Here is an 8,582-nt window from a genome sequence, read left to right on the forward strand (position 1 = left end):
CCTACAACCTGGTGGAGAGACAACAGAAAATGCTAGAGGAGGTCCAACGGAGAGTGGGGGTGCACCAACTTAGACAAGCTAGGTATTATAATGCCCGCAGAAAAGATGCGCACTTTCAGCAGGGTGACCTAGTCTGGGTCAGGTCCCATCCTCTCTCTAGGGCCAGTGATAAATTCTCTGCTAAGCTAGCGCCTAGGTGGGAAGGGCCAGCTAAAATTACAAAAAAATTGGGGCCTGTAAACTAAAGGGTAGGGTGGAACAACCCACAAAAAGAGGATACAGTAAATGTGGTAAATTTTAAAAAATATTTTGGTGTCTTACCTGAGTAGCCTCCGGCTGGAGGGGGGGTCTATGTGACACTAGGCCACATATTTAATATTTTAGGATACACTGTAAAAATATTACCTGGTTTCAAAATGTAAAGAATTCACAGGTATAATGTGGTGATCCTAAAGTAATGTTCCTACCTTAATATGTACCTGTGGCCTTATATTTATATGTATTTATTTTATATTTATGACTGTTATTGTTTTCTGACCGGGGGATCGGTGTTCCGCTAATCAGCTGACGTGCCTGTCAGCTGACGGGATGAGGTTCGAGAGGTTTTAAATACAAGGAAATGAATGAATGGAGGGGCGTAATGAATGAATGGAGGGAGTCTGAGAGGGACCTCTAACAAACGCCAGTCCAACTGAGAAAGCTTAATAGTGGAAAAGCTGTAAGAACCACTGGACAAAGTCGACAACTCTTGCCGACTCTTTGGATACGTCGGTAAGAGCGATTTATATTTTTTGCTGGAGGTTTTTGTTACGACCTGGGTCATCTTGTTTTTCTTTGCCTATTTTTTCCCCGGACGTAAGAGACAGTTGCTGGCGGAGTTTTGTTCGGGGACATCGGGGATTTCGTTTGGATATTCTTTTTTGTTTGCTTTGAACTAGAGGGAGAACGCGCGAGTGTGCGCAAGGGGCACGCAAATGGAGGCCGCTTATTAACGCGGTTATCAGATCACATCGGCGGAAAAGACTTTTGGGGAATCTGGACTGTGGGTTTATTTGAGGGTTGTTTGGTGAATGTATATGGAAATATGAACAGTTTGAAAATATATGGGTTAATGTAATTCCCTGAGCTATATCCTCGTTATGTGTATTATTATTAAGTGGTCTCAAACGAACACAATCAATGTGCTTGGTTCTCAAATTAAGAAACTCGTGTTTCTATCGTAATAATTGGGCTAAAAGATTAGTCGAAGTGTTACACACCGAGTCTTGGAAACCTCTGAAATATAGCACACTTGTAGGGCTGCTTGATTATGGGAAAAATCATAACCACGATTATTTTGGTCAATATTGAAATCATGATTATTTTTTGAGTTTGAAAACATGATGTATTTATTCAGCATGTCTCTCCCAAAAAACACCTTGTAACTGAGGGACCTTTGAAATTTCGCCTTAAAAAATACACAAAATAGTTAAATAGAATATGTTCAAATCTGAAGTAATGTACAGATATGTATCGAGCTGTTCTCGAGTAAATCAAAATCGCGATCTAAATTAACCTCAGTTCAGTTTCAGAAATTCAAAACAAAAGCACAGTGAAAGTAATATGCGCTGCAATCCTGGAACCTGAGGAGCCCTATGTTACATTATACCCTTTACACTTACCTGGTGAAACCTCAAGTTCCACTGTCCCAGATCTTCAAAAAACACTTTCGTCCTTAGAGTCATCCTGCAGTGACGATACCATGTACACGTCAACACCATGCTCATCCCCAGAAGTTCAGTTCTCAGGATTATCCTCCTGGCCTAGGTTTTTTGTTGTCCCCAAGTTTACATTCGAGGCTGAATATGAACTACAGCAGAAGAATGCAGAGTTTGAGACGAATGGCACGACCCTGGCCCAAAGCTGAAATCAGTCATTCTTGATGGCCTAGCTGAAGAAATCATAAAGTACACAAAATACCCTAAAGACTATCAGTGTGAGGAGGTAGCAGAAGCTTCGACAAGGGCTCATCCTCTTTGGGACAGCTGGGATCCAGGACCGGTTTTTGGGGTTGGAAACAATCGCTGAAGTATAAAGCGCAAAACTATCGAACAAAACTGGGGCGACTGGGACATCCTGAAATACGTGTGAACTCATTGAAGCACAAAAGAAAAGGCAAGGACAAAGCTGCAGCCAACATAAAAAAACCAAGAAAGGCTGGGGTGAACTACATACCTCTGCACCCAAAAGGTGAAACTGCAGAAAGCTTGGAGAGGGAGAGAATTGCTTTATTATCAGAACTGAAAAAGCGTGACAATGAAGTGGTGATAAAAGGCAAAAATGGAGAAAACCTTCTCACATAGACGCCTCGACATTGTGGAGGAGAGGCCAATGATTGGCGACTTCAAAGACAGATGGCCAGCCCTGTTCCAGGAAAGTGGAGTAAGTACATCAGTACATTTGTATGCAGGGGTGAGACGAACAACTCAAATTAGTTTCTTGTTGACTTTTTATGGCACGGTAATAAGTGGCTGCAACATTTTAATTATAATTTGGTGATAGCCCCACATGCCTTTCTGAGAGTGATTTATAACAATCAATCAATTAATGGCAATTTATTTTTACTTCTCAAAATATTCTCAAGGTGAATGAAGAGTTCCTGCGGATCACAACAGAACCTCTGCAAACAAAGTTTGCAGAACTCTTCCTAATCTTTGAGAGCCAAGGAGGTGTGAAAGGACAGAAGATAAAAAGGATCCTGGCGATCAAAGATGAGGTTTGTAATGATGCAAAGAAGACAATTCTATTGTGCTGTGGGATTTATTTTAGGATCTTATTGTATATACAGTAGTTGCTCATTTAGAAATACTAGATAAATATTAAGATAGTACTTCATTGCAATAATATGAACAAGCATTCAACAAAATGTAATTTTAGTAGTGTGGGTATTTATTGATACGCGCCAACAGCCAACCACCTTGTAAAGCAAGTGTAAGTGCATTTGTGGGGTATTGGTATCATAGGAGGCTCTTGACAAACAAGCCTTTGCACTTCAATAACCTGCTCTACTTCTTGTTCCACCATTGCACCTGTATTTGGCTAAGTGTCCTCCTATTTTGTGGCTTGTGTTTTAGCGTGACGACATCGAAATCAGGAGGGAGTGTGTCCTTAAAAGCCTGATAATATATCTCAATGAAGTCCCGACTCCCTCTTCAAAGAATACCTGGTAAGTTTCCGTTTCCCGTGTATTACATAGCGGTGTTCACACCTACTTCCCCACACTACTAATGAATCAGATCAGTTGCAATATAAACATGTACTTTGCGATTTATATGTAAATGACAACTGAGATTGTTTCAGTAAAATATTTCTCAATATACATATATACAATTTTTTTTTTAAATGTTCACAAGTATTTCTAATGCACACATTATGTCTGCATTCAATGTAATAAAAATATATTTGTTATAGTTGTATCATGGTCCGTTTCCACAAACATATCCTCCATATATTTCAAAAATTAAGTTTGAATAGATTCTTTGCACACTGTGGAGTGTCGCTGCAGACGAACTTTGAGGCTGGTCAAATCTGATAACATGCACAAAGATGTACCTCTATTTCATTTCATTACACCACTCCTTTAATACATGTGCATCTTAAAAATTATATCTTGGAATTTTTTTTAAGTAAAATTTAGTTCAATACAAATAATCCAACACATTTCAAGCCTTTTTTTGTTTTGTTGATATGGACTCACCCGAATCAAAAAAGACTTGACTCCAAATGATAGAATGTTAGATAAGACCCATCTGAAAAAAGGGACATTTTGTATTTATGAATTCATTACTAGAATATTTTCAGATTGAGGCTGGGATGCTCAAAGTTAAAATGACGGTTAAACACAGCAGATAGCTGAATGTGAAAACAGCAACACAGAAGAGAAATTGCACACAAAATGAGATTATCTTAAAAAAAAAAATCACTTTAAATGTTCCTCAGCTCTCGTGTACACAAGTCGACTCTCAGCACTCGCCCCTGCACCTATATTTGCCATGTTCTTAATCGACAGCATAGACATCTGCGATATTCACTGTATTCATCAATACATCAATATTCATCATTCCTGTTTGTTTGAGGTTTATGTTATTTCGAACTTGGCTTTACATAGAAAACTGTTTTTATATAAAAAGAATGTTGTGTATTTTTGTTTTTCAGCCATCTGCTGCTGAGGATGCAGAGAACGACATTGTCGACAGTCATCGGCATTCACACAGTCCGTCAGTTTGAGGAGCCAGATGACATCAGAGTAGTCATTGAAGGAGTGAAAGTCCTCCAAAAAGTGCTACAATGGCTTTCATCATGCTGTTTGGGCTGATCTATGCTCTGGATCTCAGTTTCCCAGACAAGCTGAAATACACTTTTGAGTTTGTCCAGAAAATACTCGTGAATCTTGATGGAGACAGGCTCAACAAGAAAATACAGTAGTTGAAAATCAAGCTGTTCATGTGAAAGGAGGAACGGGTGACCAAGAACACTGGGACCACGGACGTAATTTGGGGGGGGGGACACAGGGGACATGTCCCCTGCGCTTTTTCAAAAGGCCGTTCTGGTCCCCTGCAGTTTTCACCGTCCGGAAACCATGTTACGCTATGGTAAACAGAGACTCGTCAGGCACTAGGACCAAGCGGAAACGGCCGCTCGAGCTGAAGCCAGTTTGCTTTCGTTTAGACCTGCCCACAAGCTCCTCCATTGGCTCTGCATTCCTTGTGTGATTGGCCGTCCCCGCTGTCACTCCATCAGGTTATAAACAGCACCAGTACGCACACCGGTCTGCCAGTTGGGGAGGAGGCCGTGTTAATCTTCCGCTGTAAGTTTGGCGTTTGTTCTGCCTGGGCCACGTCAGCTGGAAGGATTGTAATATCAGAGGTTTCATTTACATTAACGTTTGAATCGGTGTGTGTGTGTGTGTTTGGTAATTAGGCGCAGCCAGGATGTCTAAAAAAAGAAAAGTGGACATAAGAGACTTCTTTCAAAGTCAAAGTGTAAGTTACTCAAAGAAATGCGTTACACCATCCTGCGACACCTTCACTGGCTCCCAATAAAGCAGCACGTCCACTTCAAGATCCTCCTCATCAATTACAAAGCTCTCAGTAATCTTGTAAAGTGTATTTGAGTTTTATTGAAAGTGCTGATATATAAAATGTATTGTTGTTAAAAAAAGGCGTGAAAATTTCTGGAAAATGTACATGTGTTTGGAAGCTTCATGTAGCTGAGAAGCCGCAAATATACTAACTGAGGCTGGTGGATCTGTTAACCTCGCCACTGTGTGAAAGAAACAAAGAGATAACAAATACAGTGTTATCAGACAAACCGTGTAATTATAAATATACACCCTTTCACACCTTAATTGCCACGATCATCCTGTAAGGCTTAACAAGACGAGAAACTACTATAACTGCCTAAAATGACAGTGGTTCTGTGTTACATTCATTTTAAATAAATTTGATCACTTGACTACTTACACTGAATTATGGACATTTTATTCAATTTCTCCCCACCTGTGATATTCCTGCCAGTTTGACCTGCCCACCACTGGGTAGTGCTATGTAAATGAGGTCTGTTTACCATATATTCCAAAAATAAGTGTAAAATTGGTGCTACTGAGATGGAGTGAAGTTGACTAACAAGGTGAAACACAGAATTGGGTGATAATGTTTTGCTACATGCTTTACAACCAGACAAACCAAAAAAGGGAACAGTAAACTTAAAAGTAGCAACAGAAAACTAGAAGAACTACTAGAAAACACAGTGAACTGAAGAGTTTTATAAAAAATATTTGTGTCCCCCCCACCTCTGAAATCAAAGTTTCGTCACTGACTGGGACTGACACTTCATTCACTGCATATATACTGTTATACATTTCTGTAATTTAAGGCTTCCGGTTGGAACATAAGTTCAAAAGAAAAAGTAAAAAAAAATATTCACAGTGACAAAGGTTCACCATTGTCTAAGGAGAGCTCTGGGGTCTCATTTATAACCGTTGCGTACGCACAAAAGGGGGCTGAAAGTTGCGTACGTGACTTTTCACCCCAAGGTTGTGATCTATAAAAAACTAACTTGGCGGGAGAATGTGCGCAGCCCTAACTAAGCAAACTCTGACCCATGCGTACGCATGGTTTGGAGGAAAAGGAGATTTGGCGACACAGATGGTGTGGTGGTGAACTGAAGTCAGACTGAAGAAATGTAGAGGGAGTAGGACGATTATGTTTTATCATCCCCCTTCATAAGTTGAATTTCAACCCGTATCATGTGTTAAATCATAGTATGGCCTAATCAGAATAATTTTAGCCAATTGCGTTATTTCTCAGTTATAGCTCCAGCAACATCTCCTTAGAATCAAAATTAAAATTAAAATTCTCTATAGGCCTATTTAATAGTCACTCAATACTGTCCACTCCCGGATCGCAGGAGGAGAGGACGGCGCGACTGCATGGAATAAAGCATCTGTCCAACATGTGTCAATAACATAATATTTTTATGTGACACTGTAAACACATAATCATAATCAAATATCAATTAAATCCCAAGTGTGGAAAATCAAGCCAGACCCTCATCACAATTGTTATATTATAGTCCGTTCCTCTTGATGCTTTTCATGACAAATCAGGCATTCAAAAGGGGTTATATTCAAGAACATTTTACGTGGGTGATTACAAACTGATTAACCAAGCTGTTCTCGGTCAGTCTTATTAGCGTAACCCTATAAATACAGCGGTGAGCCCAGTGCGTAATGCTGCACCATGGCACTGCTGGAGGACCATGCTAATGGCATGATTCGGAGGGAGAGGGTCTTCAGGGACCATAACGATTTATTGGCCCATGATGATGACTGGCTAATGAGCCGTTTCAGATTCCCTAGAGCTATGCTCTTGGATCTATGTGCTGAACTGGGTCCAGCATTGGAAAGGGCAACACGTAGGAACCACGCAATCCCGGTGCAGACGCAGGTCCTCACCACTTTGGGGTTCCTTGCAACCAGCTGTTTCCAATTGGCAGACAGGTAAGTGTTTCATATAGCTGCATCTTACAACGTGCTTTCACATTTAAGCATAATTGTGCTAATTTTGTTTTGTTTTCCACCCTGCAGATCCGGTATATCACAGCCATCCCTCAGTGCCCTAATGCCCAGCGTTTTAAATGGCATCATACATATGGGCAGTCGATACATAAGGTTTTCCTACACAGTGGAAGAACAGGCCGAGATTAAAAGGCAATTTGCAGCAATGTCCGATTTCCCAAACGTAATCGGCGCAATTGACTGCCCTCATATTGCTATAAGGGCTCCATCTGAACATGAGTTTGCTTACGTCAACCGCAAGCACGTGCACACTATTAATGTTCAAGTTATATGTGACAGGGCTCTAGAGTGCGCCTAGAATTCGGGGTAGTGCGACCAAATATTTTGTTTGGGCGCACCGGTGCGACTGAAAATGTATCTGGTATAATTATTATTATTTTATTTTTTTACAGAGCAGTCTATTCATAATATTGTAATAGATAATAATAATAATATTATAATATTGATTAGACAGCGATTTATTAGATACCTAATAAACCGTTGGAACACGCAAGACCGGTAACAATAGCAACGCCGGTAAACAAACCCGCAAAGCCCAATCCAGGGGCCTGTACTACGAAGCTCGATTAGAGGGTTAGCGAGGTATGTTGAGCTGAAAGCCTGGGTTAGCTGTACCATGAAAGTCGATCTCTTTAAGCGTCGCTGTATCACCATTGTTGACTTACGCTCGCAACCAAACCTGGTCGGGAGCAGCTTTTCAGCGAGTCTACCCGGAGATAGGCTACTTATATCGGCGTGCGCAGCTTCCTAGCGGAACACAGAACCCCTAGCCCCTACTCCGATAATGGCGTCACCATTTGTGGGTGTTCCCATGGACCACGGCGCACTTATCGTACAGGCGTCTCTCCGGAGACAGAGGGTTTTTCGGGACAGAACCGATCCCTTGGCATTGTCTGACGATATTCTTTATGAGAGATACAGATTCGGCATTTATTTAAGGCATTTATTCAATGGTCAAAATATTATTAATCAATGGCGTAAATATCGACGGTGCAACCGGTGCAGTTGCCCCCCCCCTGGTCAACAACTCAGCGCAAGGCAGGCACGGTTCAACGCCCCTTCCCCCCCCCCCCCCCCCCCCCCCCCCCCCCCCCCCCCCCCCCCCCCCCCCCCCCCCCCCCCCCCCCCCCCCCTCAACAACTCAAAACTTGGGTGCACCATAAATACGTGCTGGTGCACCCAAATTAAAACTTTAGGCACCAGTGCACCCAAGGAAAAAGTTAGTCTGAAGCCCTGATGTGATGCCCATATGAACTTTACAAACATAGTGGCACGTTGGCCTGGTGCAACACATGATTCCTTTATTCTGACGCACAGTAGTGTAGGGAACAGACTACAGGCAGGCTTGGGGCGGGATGGCTGGCTTCTAGGTGAGTTTATTTTTTTTAAAGAGGAATGTAACATTGTGGTTCTTGACATAACTAATGATTTTCTGCATTGCAGGGGACAGTGGATACCCCCTGGG

The 8,582-nt window shown here is 41.7% G+C and overlaps 1 long non-coding RNA gene across 1 annotated transcript; it reads left to right on the forward strand.

The window, feature by feature from the left end:
• Positions 1–4,322: 4,322 nt before the first annotated feature.
• Positions 4,323–5,500, forward strand: LOC115529819 (uncharacterized). Its single transcript, XR_003973650.1, has 2 exons — positions 4,323–4,846; positions 4,960–5,500. It is a non-coding gene; the product is annotated as an uncharacterized LOC115529819 (long non-coding RNA).
• Positions 5,501–8,582: the final 3,082 nt, after the last annotated feature.

Source organism: Gadus morhua, chromosome 17, assembly GCF_902167405.1.
Source record: "Gadus morhua chromosome 17, gadMor3.0, whole genome shotgun sequence".
Classification (NCBI taxonomy): domain Eukaryota; kingdom Metazoa; phylum Chordata; class Actinopteri; order Gadiformes; family Gadidae; genus Gadus; species Gadus morhua.